We start from the raw sequence: 14,381 nt of genomic DNA on the forward strand, positions 1-14,381 counted from the left end.
CCCCACCATCCATTCACCTACCACCCTGTCCATCCACCCACCTACTATCCATCCACCTACCACCCACTGTCCAGCTACCCACCATCCATCCACCTACCAGCCACTGTCCATCCACCTACCACCCCATCCATCCATCCACCATCCATCCACCTACCAGCCACTGTCCATCCACCTATCACCCCATCCATCCATCCACCCACCCACCATCCATCCACCTACCAGCCACTGTTCATCCACCTACCACCCCATCCATCCATCCACCTACCAGCCACTGTCCATCCACCTACCACCCCGTCCATCCATCCACCCACCCACCATCCATCCACCTACCACCCACTGTCCATCTACCCAACATCTTTCCACTCACCCACGTATCTCCCATTGGCTGATCCAGCCAGCCATCTACCCCCTGCCACTCATTCAGCCATGCCCCTATCCATTTAGCCACCCCCACCCCTCCGTCCATCCTGCAACTGGGACACCATTTCACCGCGCTGTGACAGGGCCCTCATTTACACCCAGAAGAGAAGGTGAAGTGGCCATATCCCCCATGGGTGCGTGGCATTAGGGGACTGTGTGCAGCAGCCGTGCAAGGCAGCTGTGCGGTGGTCATGCCTGGTGTTGAGTGCCTGGGCACAATGGCCGTGCACGGTGCGAGGTGGCCGTGCGTGGCATTGGGCGAGTGTGCACAGCGGCTGTGTGTGACGATAGGCGAGTGCGAGCGGCAGTTGTGTGTGCGTGTGTGTGTGTACACTGCCCGTGCTGGCATGGTGTGGGAACGGGGGCACTGAGCCGTTGGCGATGGCAGCCCCAGCCCCGGGTGCTGCGTCTGGGAACGTCAGCAATGTTTCCCTCTTGCCAAGAACAGGTGGGCTGGGCAGTGCTTGCCTGCCAGCCCTGATCGCCCCCCGCAGGGACCTCAGACTTCCGCCTGCCCCAGGGGCAGACGGGCCCAGGGCTGGGCCACCCCCCAGCCAGCCCTTGGAAACCCCCTTTCCAGTGTGTGTGTGAAATCCCGGCCCGTGCTTCTTAGAAATCGGTAGTGCAGGGGTCGGGGCGGGCAAGGGCGCTGGCTGGCGAATGGCAGTGCAGCAGGCAGAGCTGCCAGCCATTCATACGCCAGCTGAGGTAGCGGGGGTGGCGGGTGTGGGGGAAGCCTTTGAAGATGCAAAGGAGCCAAGATCTGAGGATGCATCTGTGCCCCTGAGCTGCACCGGTGCCAGCATCCCCCCAGGCTGGGGGCTTCCACTCAGCTCTCCAGAGACCTTCCCTGGCGGCTTGGTATGTTGCTGTCCCCCACTTCCCCCTGCTCTTGAGATCAGTTCCTGGGGAGGGGAAGGGAAAGGCTGGGGCAGGTGGCTGTACAGGACCCCTTCCCCCCACCCCAAACCGTGCATGCTGCCTAAGGGGCAGGGGTCTGGGTGGGGCAGACATGGGGGATTGCCTGGTGGAGCAGGGGAGGGAGTGGAGGGGGGGGCAGTGAACAGTGAACCCCTCCCTGCCAAATGCCCCCTCCCCCAGGGCCCCACAAGTAAATAAACTGCAGGGGGTGCAAATTGGGGAGGGGGGGGTCTGAGTGGGAGATGAGGGCACATGTGTTATACCGGGGGTGGGGGATGGGAGGGTAAATAGAGGTAGGGGTTGCTACATTCACCCCCCCCCCCAGCTGTCTTGGGGCCACAGAGGTGGTTCCCCAACTCACACAGACATAGGGGGCAGAGGCTGAGCCGAGCCAGCTGTTTGCCCCACAACTTCTCCCAGAGCCGGCACCAAGCCCACCCCATCCTCCTCCCAGGGCCCTGCCAATGTGCAGGGCCCAGGGTTCCATCCCCAGCCCCTTTCCAGACGCCAGCATGCCCTTTACACGCACAACCCTCACAGCACATGCGTCCCCCACAGTAGACAGGCTTCCTCCCCCACATCATTGTTACACGCCATCCCCTGTGACAGACACACCACGTTTCACACCCAGTCCCCGTGCAGCTCCAACACCCACAGCCATGCAATCCTGCCACACGCACTGGGGAGGCTGCTCAGCCAGAGATCCCCAACCACTGGACGAGGGTAGGTTGGTACCATTATCCCCTGTGCTACGGATGGGGAAACTGAGGCACCGATCGGGGAAGTGACTTGGCTAAGGGCAGCGGCAAAGCCAGGAATAGAACCCAGGCAATCTGACTCATAACCCCCCCACGGCAAACATTTTCCCTTCCCAGGAACAGAACCCAGCTCCCACCACCACCCCCGCTCTGACCTCTAGACCCCAATTCCCTCCAGGAGCTGAGGACAGAACCCAGGCATCCTGATTCACAATTCCTCCCCCAACCCTAGTCCCCTCCCTGAGCCAGGAACAGAACCCAGGAGTCCTGATTCCCCAGCCCCCCCCGCTCTAACCCCTAGACCCCACTCCCCTTCCTGAGCTCAGGCTAGAACTCAGGATACCTGGCTCCCAGGCCAGTGCATTGTCTATTGGACCGCCCTGCTTCACACAGATACCCCCCGGTCCCCATAAAACCTGCCAGCAGCATGTGCCACCCTGGCCCCCCATTGGGGACAGTGCTCCCTAGTGCACACAGTGCCCCCCAGAGGCTGCCAGCCACAATTCTGCTCCCGCTGAGGGAGATCCCCCACTCGCTGTGCGGCAGGATGGGGCTCCCTCCCCCACAGCCGCACGGCCAGCTGCCACGTGCGCCGTTCACCGCGTGGGGCACGTGTTCCGTGCTCGGGCTGCCAAGGCAGAAAGCCGGGCCCCAGGGAAGTGTCATGGGCTGGGAAAGGAGATGGTCGCACCGCAGCCTGCCTCGGCCGCCCTTAAAGAGCCAGGGCCTGCGTGCTGGAAGCCGGGTGTGTGCGGGGTGGGGGCGAGGTTGTGCAGTGGCCCGTTGGCGACATGCACGGGCATGCTGAAGTGGGAGGCCTTGGGAACGCCAGAGGCACGTGGGCTGTTGAGGTCCTGGGCCAGGGTTTGTTGTGTTCAGTGTCGGCCGATGGACTCGTCCCACGACAGCCAATGGGCAAAACCCTGGGAGAGCTTTTAAAAAAAGATAGTTACGTATTTGTATCACAGTAGCATGTACAAGCCCCAGTCATGGCCCAGGCCCCCATGGCGCTAGGAGCTGTACATTTGTATTGCTATTAGGTGTATTACTGTAGTGCTTAGAAGCCCCAGTCATCTGCTAGGCCCCCCCACACCCTATGGCACTAGGAGCTGTACATTCGTATTGGTATTAGGTGCATTACGGTAGCGCGTAGACACCCTGGTCATGTGCTAGGCCCCCCCCATGTCACTAGGTGCCGTAATTTGTATTGCTTTTAGGTGTATTACAGTAGCGCCCAGGGGCTGCAGTGTGCCAGGCGCTGTACAAGCAGAGAACAATGATCTTGTATTTTCTCACCTGTCTGCTCGTTGGTTCCCCCCACCATGTGTGAGAATGACCGTGAGGCCGGCTCCCTCTCATGAATCACGAAGAACGCGGACTCAGTGCGTGTGCATCCCGCATATGTCCTGCCAGGAGTGGTAGATACGCTGGAGGGCAGGGATAGGATACAGAGGGACCTAGACGAATTAGAGGATTGGGCCAAAAGAAATCTGATGAGATTCAACAAGGACAAGTGCGGAGTCCTGCACTTAGGAGGGAAGAATCCCATGCACTGCTACAGACTAGGGACCGAATGGCTCGGCAGCAGTTCTGCAGAAAAGGACCAAGGGCAGAGGTGGGCAAACTACGGCCCGTGGGCCACATCCAGCCTGCAGGACCCTCCTGCCCGGCCCCTGAGCTCCTGGCCCGGGAGGTTAGCCCCCAGCCCCTCCCCTGGTGTTCCCCCTCCCGCACGGCCTCAATGCACTGCACCGCCAGGCCAAGGCTCTGGGCAGCCGGGCAGGGCAGTTGCAGAGCCGTGGCCTGAGCCGGTGCTCTGGGTGGCACGGATGTACCGCCGCCAGCTATCGGTGCGCCAGGCAGCACGGTAAGGGGGCGGGAGGGTTGGATAGAGAACAGGGGAGTTCGGGGGTGTGGTCAGGGGTGTGGAGAGGGATCAGGGCGGTCAGAGGGCAGGGAACAGGGGGGTTGGATGGGGCAGGGGTCCCTGGGGGGCAGTCAGGAATGAGAGGGGGAGTTGGATGGGGCGGCAGGGGGCAGTCAGGGGTGGGAGGACCTGGGACAGGGAGCAGGGGGTGGTGGATAGGGTAGGAGTCTCGGGGGGCAGGGAACAGGGGGGTTGCATGGTGCAGAAGTCTCGGGGGAGCCGGCAGGGGGCAAGAAGTGGGGGGGGTTGGATAGCAGGTGGGGGCCAGGCCACGCCTGACTGTCTGGGGAGTCACAGCCTCCCCTAATGTTCCCTCCATACAATTTTGGAAACCCGAGGTGGCCCTCAGGCCAAAAAGTTTGCCTGCCCCTGATCTAGGGGTTACAGTGGCCGAGAAGCTGGATATGAGTCAGCAGTGTGCCCTTGTTGCCAAGAAGGCCAATGGCATTTTGGGATGTATAATTAGGGGCATTGCCAGCAGATCGAGGGACGTGATCGTTCCCCTCTATTCGACACTGGTGAGGCCTCATCTGGAGTACTGTGTCCAGTTTTGGGCCCCACACTACAAGAAGGATGTGGAAAAATTGGAAAGAGTCCAGCGGAGGGCAACAAAAATGATTAGGGGTCTGGAACACGTGACTTATGAGGAGAGGCTGAGGGAAATGGGGTTATTTAGTCTGCAGAAGAGAAGAATGAGGGGGGATTTGATAGCTGCTTTCAACTACCTGAGAGGGGGTTCCAAAGAGGATGGAGCTCAGCTGTTCTCAGCGGTGGCAGATGACAGAACAAGGAGCAATGGTCTCAAGTTGCAGTGGGGGGGTTCTAGGTTAGATATTAGGAAACAGTATTTCACTAGGAGGGTGGTGAAGCACTGGAACGGGTTCCCTAGGGAGGTGATGTCGTTTCTGTACCCACCTGCCCCACATCAGTTAATTTTCTGTTCCCAGCCCTAACTTCTGCCCCAGCCCATCTCAGTTCTTCCTCCCAGCCCCACATCTGTCCCTTGTCCCCCAGACCCATGTCAATTCTGCCCCCTCGCCCCACATCTGCCCCTCGCCCCTCAGACCCATGTCAATTCTGCTCCCAACCCCACTTCTGCCCCTCGCCCCTCAGACCCATGTCAATTCTGCTCCCAACCCCACTTCTGCCCCTTGTCCCCAGGCCCATGTCAATTCTGCCCCCTAGCCCCACATCTGCCCCTCGCCCCTCAGACCCATGTCAATTCTGTCCCCAACCCCACTTCTGCCCCTTGTCCCCAGGCCCATGTCAATTCTGCCCCCTAGCCCCACATCTTCCCCTTGCCCCAAGACCCACCTCAATTCTGCCCCCCAGACCCATGTATAATTCTGCCTCTCCAGCCCCACATCTGTACCCAGCCGCACCTCTGCTCCTTCTACAACTGTGGATGCTGTTCCCCGCCCCGGGCCTGTGGGGAAGGGCAGCTCCAGCAGGGCCACCTTACTGCAGAGATGGCAGGGGAAGGGGGGAGCGGGGCCACCCACAGACTCCTCTCCTCCCTCCCCTCCCCACAAAATCCTGTAGGTATGTGCCGGGGGGGGGGGGGGAGGGGAGGAGCCTCTGCCGGCCTTCTGCAACTCTGATTGGCTGCTCTCCCCCCAAGGAGGTGAAGCAAGTGGGAAAGGACAGCCAGTCAGCTGGTGTGTGTGCTGCCCCCTGCTGGTGGGGACGAGCCCTGCTCCCTGTGTGTGTGTGTGCGTGTGCTGCCCCCTGCTGGCGGGGACGAGCCCTGCTCCCTGTGTGTGTGTGCGTGTGCTGCCCCCTGCTGGCGGGGACGAGCCCTGCTCCCTGTGTGTGTGTGCGTGTGCTGCCCCCTGCTGGCGGGGACGAGCCCTGCTCCGTGTGTGTGTGTGTGCGTGTGCTGCCCCCTGCTGGCGGGGACGAGCCCTGCTCCCTGTGTGTGTGTGTGTGTGTGCTGCCCCCTGCTGGCGGGGACGAGCCCTGCTCCCTGTGTGTGTGTGTGTGTGTGCTGCCCCCTGCTGGCGGGGACGAGCCCTGCTCCCTGTGTGTGTGTGCGTGTGCTGCCCCCTGCTGGCGGGGACGAGCCCTGCTCCCTGTGTGTGTGTGTGTGTGTGCTGCCCCCTGCTGGCGGGGACGAGCCCTGCTCCCTGTGTGTGTGTGCGTGTGCTGCCCCCTGCTGGCGGGGACGAGCCCTGCTCCGTGTGTAGGGGGCGCGTGTGCTCTGAAGACACAGTTGATTCGGGGGGTCGGGGAAGTTCCTCACTGCTACTAAGCCCCGCTCTCTCTTTGCAGCGCCCCCCGCAGCACCATGCTGAATGCCAGCGCCCCCTGCCCGTCCAACGCCTCGCGCTGCGGGGTGGATTTCCAGGCTGGCCAGGAGCTGGTGGTCTCTCTCTACGGTGCCGTCTTCCTGCTGGGCCTGGCCACCAACGCGCTGACCCTGTGGCCCATCGTGCAGCAGGTGCGGCTGGGCAACGTGCTGGCCGTCTACCTGCTGGGCCTGGCCGCCTCCGACGTGCTCTACCTGCTCACCCTGCCGCTGTGGATGCTTTACGTGTGGCGGGGGCACCGGTGGACCCTGAGCAGCCTGGCCTGCCACGCCGCCGGCTTCGTCTTCTACTCCAACATGTACGTCAGCGTCCTGCTCCTCTGCCTCATCTCCCTGGAGCGCTACCTGGCCGTGGCGCACCCTCTCCGCTCCCTGGGGCTGCGGAGCCGCCGTTCGGCCGCCGTCGCCAGCGCCGTGGTGGCCCTGCTGGTTTTCACCTTCCACACGGGCATCGCCCTGCGCTCCCCGGAGCCGGCCAACGCCTCCTGCTACGACAGCTACCCACTGCAGCCCGGCGTGGCCAGGTTCAACTACTTCCGGGTGGCTGGCGGCTTCGCGCTGCCCTTGCTGGTCCTGGGGGTCTCCTACCTCAAGATCTTCCAGGGGGTGCGGGCCAGCAACACCCTGCTGGACTGGCAGAAGGCCAAGGTGAAGCGTCTCTCGATGGGCGTCATCGCCATCTTCCTGCTCTGCTTCGCCCCCTACCACCTGCTGCTGCTGCTGCGGACAGTGGCCTCCGCAGTGCTAGATAGCTGCTCCCTCTGCTCCTTCGAACAGCGGCTCCACCTGCCCTTCTCCCTGGCCCTGGCCCTGTCCAGCCTCAACAGCGCCCTGGACCCCGTCCTCTACGCCCTGGTGAGCGACAGCATCAAGGGGGACCTACGGAAGGTGTTCGGCTGCGTGGCGCGTGCCCCGGCATCCGGAACAATCACCTCTCTGGCCTTGTGACCGGGGCTGGCATGGCACCGACAGAGGGAAACTGGATCGGGGATGTCCGATGGCACCAGAAGGGGGAGCTACGTGCTTAGGAACATCGGCCTTGCCCATGGGAGAAAGCCTGCAGCGCCATGCCCGATGGCACCAAGAGACGCAGCTGGATCCATGGGCGGATGCCAAAGACTGGAGGGGTGGGGTCTGGGGCCCAGCAGTGGCTAAGGGGGTGGATTAGGTGGCTTGCCAATGAGGCTGCATAGACGGGGGCATTGTGGGAAGGGGACAGCCCTGCCTGGGAGCTTGCGCTCAGCGGCCGAGCGGTCGCTCTGTCGCTGGGATCCCAGGCACTGCATGGGGTTTGTGGGGAGCGAAGAACTGAGAACTCTGCTGAGAACAGGGTACAGGACAGGAGGTGTTCCAAAGAGGGCAAAGGATTATTTAGCAGGAGCAACGAGGGGCAATAAAGACAGGGCGGGTACAGGAGGATGTGATTCCCTAACAGCGAGGCTGGGGTATCCTCTCTGCCGGGGATGGAGCCCATCTCATCGGGGGCTTAAATTGAGGGGCCCATGATGTTGAGAAGAGGGCGTCTCCCCCCAGCAAGGGATAAACGGGTAACAATCCCTCGTTCACTGTCCCAACACTAAAGTGTGGTCTGGGGCTGGACATCAAGTTTTGTAGGTGACTTTCACTGCAACAACCACTGATGAACATCCTTTAAACCTTTTCTTACAAGGACCCTGAAAAAGACGGGAAAACAGTCCAAGTCCTAAAGGAGGCTTCTCTTTTAACGAGGTGTCAGTGTCTGTAGCAATAGAAGGTTGTTATAGGTAACAGCCTCTGTTTGACAGTCTATTAAATAACATGAAAAGGGGGATGAACTATTCTTATTTGGGGGGGGGTGGGAAATACAAGGGATTTCTGATGGTCTGAAGCCGCTGGTGGAGTCCGATTCTGCCTCCTTTGAGACAAACACCCATTAAAGGGGAGGGAAAAGAACAACCAAGATAGGAAACGCCAAGTCTGTCGCTGGTGCCATCTCTCTCCTGCAGCCTCCTTGCTGGAGAAACACAGGCCCAGCCCATGGGCTGATCAGCCGCTCTGAGACCTGGCAAATTTGTAGCAGCGTTGGGGCTGTTTAGGGCCCTGCTTTCAGCGGCCTCTTTGGTCGCAGGCTTGCAAAAGCTAGAGTTGCATTGGGTGGTGGAGCCGGACGCTGATTAGACAGCTGGCAAAAGGAGGGAGGAGGAAAGAGGGCAAGGAAACTGACACATGGGTGGTGGTGGTGGTGGGAGGGGGCAGCAGGGAGCAAGTCTCCCGCCCCTGGTGTGCCAGGTTTGGCCAAAGCAGCTGGAGAATGATGAATTCACACTGGAGCAGGTGCAGAGAAAGGCTGCTAGGCTGATCATCATGGCTCAAAGTGCTGATCTCATCAGAGGAGTCTGACAGAGCGGGGCTTGTTTCGTCTAAACCCCAGGCTGCGGGGTGGGGGTGGGGGGTCCGATTGCCAGGGCGGGGTGTTCCTGGGGAGGGAGAAAAGCTAGTGAAGCTAAGGAGAATGTTGGCACCAAATGGGGAGAAACTGATCAGCTCAGGCTGGTTTTTCTCAGGAGAGGAGGGAGGGTCTGGGGCAGTCTCCCAACTGGAGCCGCGGCAGGACAGACAACCATCATCTGCAAAATGGCAAAACCATCCGGGGTCCTCTCTTTGGCCAGGTCTGTTCAGGAGGGCTGCCAGGACCAAGGTAAGAAAGGCCCAGTGGTGCCCGGGACATGGTGGAGGTGGCAGCTGTGATATAAACATGCTCTGCGCCAGGCTGGCAAATCTCTCTGGCCAACTGACGCGCATCCTGGTGACTTCAGACATTTCCTCCCATTTCTAGACTCTTTCAGCCCGTTGCCATGCCGACCCCTGACATTCCCAGGGGCCCTGCAGCCCCCTTAGCCACACATCTTTTAACTTCAACGATCCACCCCGGATCTGCCCATTTGTCACCAGCTTTTCGGACTCGGTTCCCGGATCAGGCTGACAATCCAGGCGTCTTGACAGCGGGCCCTGGAACGCTGGCCGATGGGACTGCCTCAGCTGTGTATGCCGGCGCTGAGATGCTGCTCACGGCACTCTGGGCCATACAGACTGCAGGGTGAGTGCCCAGCTGATGAATAAAGACCAAGATCCTGAGCCTTGTCCTTTCTACTCACCCATGGGACCCACTAGGAGATTCCCCCTCACCACACACACGTCAGATCCATGAGCAAACTCTGTCAGGTCCAAGACACAGGAAAGATTTGGATCCACCGGGACGCGAGGGGACGGAAGTGTGGGGAACCGCAGGGTTTGCCTGGCTATGAAATTGGTTTCAGGTGGTGTCGGTGCCCCCCGGGTTGTTATTGATGTGAGCTAGGGGAGATCAATGGGCCCCAGACCAGGGTCGCATCGGGTCCTGTCGCGCTGGGCACTGCATAGGCCCAGAATGAAAACACGGTTCCATGCCCTGAAAGGTTCACAGGGCATGTCTGTGAATCGCAGGTGTAATTTCTGGCTGGAGGAGGCATACTGAGCAAGCTGGCCCGCTAAAAAACCCCATGGTGTTGTCGTGGCTTCCCGGGCGGTGGGATAGGCAAGTACAATCCTGGCCGAGATGCTAGCTGTGTATTCCAGCAGCTCCCGCTCCCGCCGCAGTGGCCAACCTGCTATTTTTAGCGCCCTAACTCAAGCAGCGGTTGCGTATGTCTGCTCCTCCCAGCTCCAGTGTGAATGTACACCCCCTCCCGCGATGGACTAGGGACCGGTGACGGTGTTCCCGTCCCAGGAAAATAGTCAAGGTTCTGGGAAATTTGCCCGTCTCGAACGGAGATGGAGAGTCCAAATCTCGAAAACCTTCGGGACATGAACAGTCAACGTTGGTTTGGGTTCAGGTCGCTGGAAACATTTTGTTTTTGAACTTTCTTCATTTCGGTTGAAACGACAATTAGCCTCAATCGCTGCTGGAAAAGGCCTTTCAAGCCAGGAAACTGCAATGTGCCACTCAGACGACAGCAAGATGGGACATTTTGACAATTTTATAAACTTTTTTCCACCTTTTCAAGTCAAGAAATTCCCCAGAATCAACCCGGCCCTGCAAACAGTTCTGGTTTTTGATTAATCAAATTTTTTGGATGGGAAAAGTCTCATTGAAAATTCCCTGACTTATCAACAGGTCTGGGACATGCCTACACCGTGCTGACGTATCACATGCACTGACCCCTACGGAGCATCCCCCTCTAGTGGCAAGGTGCCTGCTCGCGGTTTGTGACTTGGCTACAGGTTACAGAGTGAATACAGCAGCTTCTTTGGATCATGCTCTTCGAGCCAGGGATCTGTTCCCAGGGAGAGTCAGCACATACCGCCGCTTGTCCGTCTGCCTCACCCTTGCTAGGCGCACAGTCTCCTTGGCCCCTTCAGCCCTCGGGGGCCTGCTGGGCTGGTCGTTTTGAAGCTGGACACGGCTGTCTTACTAGAAACTGCTCAAGGCTTTGTTTAAGTCAGGCTGCTAGCTGGGTCTAGCTGTACTTGTGCAAACCCCTCGTGCAGATGGGCTGCAATGGTGTAAGCCGTGACTCGCACCAGCATGGACAAGTCTGATTCTGCTGTTCTTGGTCTGGAAAGTTTCTGGGAGGGGAGTGGGATCTAGTGGTTAGAGGGGGGGGGCTGGGAGCCAGGACTCCTGGCTTCTTTCCCCAGCTCTGGGAAGGGAGTGGGGTCTAGTGGCTAGAGCGGGGAGGCCGGGAGTCAGGACTCCTGGGTTCTGTTCCCCCCTCCCAGCTTGGGGAAGGGAGCAGGGTCTAGTGAATAGAGCAGCTGGGGGTGGGAGGGTCTGGGAGTCAGGACTCCTGGGTTCCCTTTCCAGCCCTGCCTGTCTTTATTAAAAGTGCCCGATTAACGAGGCCTTTCCCCACCATGTGTCTGTGCTGTCATGACGCATTCTGGCCCCCAGAGGGAGGTATCGGCTTCTTCTACAGATGCATGAACTCAAACCCTTTCTCCTTTGCTAGTGCTGTGGGGTGACTGGACTGGGGGGCAGGCCAGGGTCACTGGTGGGGCAGGCCATGGTTTGGGGGCTTGGGCCTGTGATGCCGGCACCCTTCCCCAGCACTAAATCCCCCTTAGAAGTTAACTGGGGGGGCAGGGCAGCGTTTTGACCTAAGGACACTGATCCTGTTAATCCCCCACCCCAGGCCCTAATCCTATTGGAGCTCGTTAAATCGCCCTGGCCCCTTCCCGTCTGCGCTGGCTCTGGCAGCTGCAGCCTGGGGAAGGGGCAGCCTTCCTGGCCCCATGCCCCCTGCCACTCTGCCCTCCCTGGAGCCCTCCCACCATCCCTGCTACCCGTCCTGTTATTAGCATGGCCATTTTCACCGTCGTTATCCTCCGCCAAAGAGAAGGTAACTTGATCCCAGTCTACCAGGGGACAAATATTTAATCCTGGGCTCTTCAGTCTAGCAGGGAAAGGTCTAATGTGATCCAGGGGCTAGGAATTGAAGAGGGACAAATTCAGACTGGAAATAAAGGGGTAAATTTTCAACAGTGCAAGTATTTCACCCCGGAGCAATTTCCCCAGAGTGGTGATGGATTCTCCAGCCCTGGTCACTTTCAACTCAAGATGTGATGTTTTATTAAGATCTCGAATTCATTCAGGGCAGTTCTCTGGCCTGTGCTCTCCAGGGGGCTGGAGGAAATGGTCTCTGCATCCATGGCTCTCTGGATGAACCCCGTGACTATGATCAGCGGGGGGTCTCTTCTGGCTCTACGCCGTGAATCGCTGTGCTTGTGATGGGCACTTACCACGTCCGCCATCCTCCCCATCCCGGTTGCGTGGAGTCCAGCCTTGCCTGGCGGGCAAAGCAGACCCCTCCTCTGCACAGACACGTTTCACTCCACGACCAAAGCTGGTTGTGACCTATGTGCTGGATTTCACAGTTCGAACGAGGATGGTAGACGCTGTTCCGGGATAAAGCGTATGCCTCCACTGGGGTTCTGTGCGGGGTGACATGTGGGAGGGCGTGCTGCATAAGTGTGTGTGTGGGGGACGCTGGCATGTTGTGGGCTCGTTAGGGGTTCTTGTTGGCAGCAGCAGGAATAGTGGGCCCTGGGGGATTTGCAGGGATATGGGGAGACCTGGAGGGGCGCTGCAGGTATTTGGGGGTATCAGGGATAGCAGGGGATAGGAAGTATTGGGAGGAGGGGTGAATGGTGGGGGGCTGCAATGGGAGCATGGCAGAGATAGGTAGGGGTGGGGGAGGAGGGCGAGCATTATGGAGCAGAGGGATTGAGGAGACTGCCTTGGGGGAGGAAGCCATAAATGGGGGGCAGTGTGCATTGGGGAGGGGCTAAATGGGCAGGTGCACAGGATGCATTGGAGAGGAGTTGAATGGGGTGCCTTGGGGAGGGGGTGGAGGAGTGTGCAGGGTGTATTGGGGCTGGATGAAGGACATGGCCAGGGGGCTGGAGGAGTGCAGTGGGGCAGGGCATTGGGGGAGGTGCAAATGGGAGTGGGCAGTGAGGACTGGGGAGGGGATTAATGGGGGGTGCATTGGTGGATGGGATGGGGGGATTGCACAGAGTGCATGGGGAGGGGTGTGTGGGAGTGGTCAGAGAGCACTGGGGTGGGGATTGATTAGCAGGGTGGAGGGTGCATTGGGGAGGGGCTGGGGTTTGCACAGGGTAAACTGGGGAGGGGTAAACAGTGGGGTAGGCAGAGAACACTGGGGAGGAGGGGCATTGGGGGAGCAGGTTAGTGGGGGTGCATTGGGGAGGGGGAGTTGCCCAGGGTGCTCATTGGCAGGAGTCGATGGGGTGCATTGAGGCGAGGGTGCATTGGGGGAGAGGGTTCATGGGGGAGCACTGGGTTCAGTTGTGAGGGGGGGTGTTGAATGACCATTTGGGGAGGGGATGGCATTGAACAGGATGAATTGGCGGGGGGCTTTTTGGGGGAGGGGATGGGTTTGCATTGGAGGTGAGGCTAGTGGGGGTGAACTGGGGAGTTTATTGGGGGAGAGGGTGAATTGGGGAAGGGGCTAGTGGGGTCAATTGGGTTCACATGAAGGAGTTGCAGGACCATTGGGGAGGGGATGGGGGTTGCACAGGGTGCATTGAGGGGTTATTGGTGGAAGGGATGGGGTTGCACTGGAGGTGAGGTTAGTGGAGATGTACTGGGTTCACATCAGGGAGTTAAGGACTATTGGGGAGGGGAGGGGGGCTGCAGGGCATGCACTGGGGAGGAGGTGCACTGGGGGGGTGTTATTAGGGGCAGGGTGTACTAGGTTCAGCAGGGGGTGGGGAGGGAGGTTGAAGGACCATTGGGAACTTTACCAGAACCAACAGCTCCCCTCTCCTGGGTCTATTTAAGGTAGGCAACCCAGGCTCAGCCAGGAGCCAGCCAATCAGCTGCTTCAATTGTCCCCTGGGAGGCAGGATGAGTGAGAGCCACACCCACCTTGGGGTGGGTGGAGCTGTCACTGGCCCGCCCCATGGACGAAATGGATGAACCAATGGCTAGGTGCGGGAGGTGTGGTCATGCAGATTAAACTCAGTGTATGAGCAAATGGCAGCATCCATGGGCGTGACTGTGCAAATAAGCATGTGTAAATGAAGCACTGTCTGGGAAGGGGAGGTGGTCATGCAATTAAAACAAGGGGGGTGGAGCCAAGGATTAAATTTAGGGGCGTGGCTATATAAATAAAACAGGGCAGGGGCGATAGCAGGCGAGCCAATGGGTTGGCTGAGGGCGTGACTATGCAGATAAGGCAGGACGAGAGACTCAATGGGCTACAATGAGGTGGGGGGGCTATGCAAATTTAGCAGGGTCGGGCAACCAATGGGTTGATCTGAAGGCGTAGCTATGCAGATAAAACAGTGCGGGGCAACCAATTGATCGGGTCAAGGGCGTGGCTATGCAGAGGAGGCAGGGCGGAGAAGCCGATGGCTTGCGTACGTGTGGGGGGGTCTAAACAGATGAGGCCGGGCAGGCGAGCCAATGGCTGTGCTGGGGGGGGGTCTATGCAGATGAGGCCGGGCAGGCGAGCCAATGGCTGTGCTGGGGGTGGTGGTTATGCAGATGAGGCGGTGACAGCGC

At 59.4% G+C, this 14,381-nt stretch overlaps 1 pseudogene; it reads left to right on the top strand.

Moving 5' to 3' along the window:
- The first annotated feature begins 6,313 nt into the window (after positions 1-6,313).
- On the top strand, positions 6,314-7,282 carry LOC144279227 (putative G-protein coupled receptor 132 pseudogene; annotated as a pseudogene).
- The last annotated feature ends 7,099 nt before the right edge of the window (positions 7,283-14,381 follow it).

The sequence above is a fragment of the Eretmochelys imbricata genome, chromosome 23 (assembly GCF_965152235.1).
Source record: "Eretmochelys imbricata isolate rEreImb1 chromosome 23, rEreImb1.hap1, whole genome shotgun sequence".
Taxonomy (NCBI): domain Eukaryota; kingdom Metazoa; phylum Chordata; order Testudines; family Cheloniidae; genus Eretmochelys; species Eretmochelys imbricata.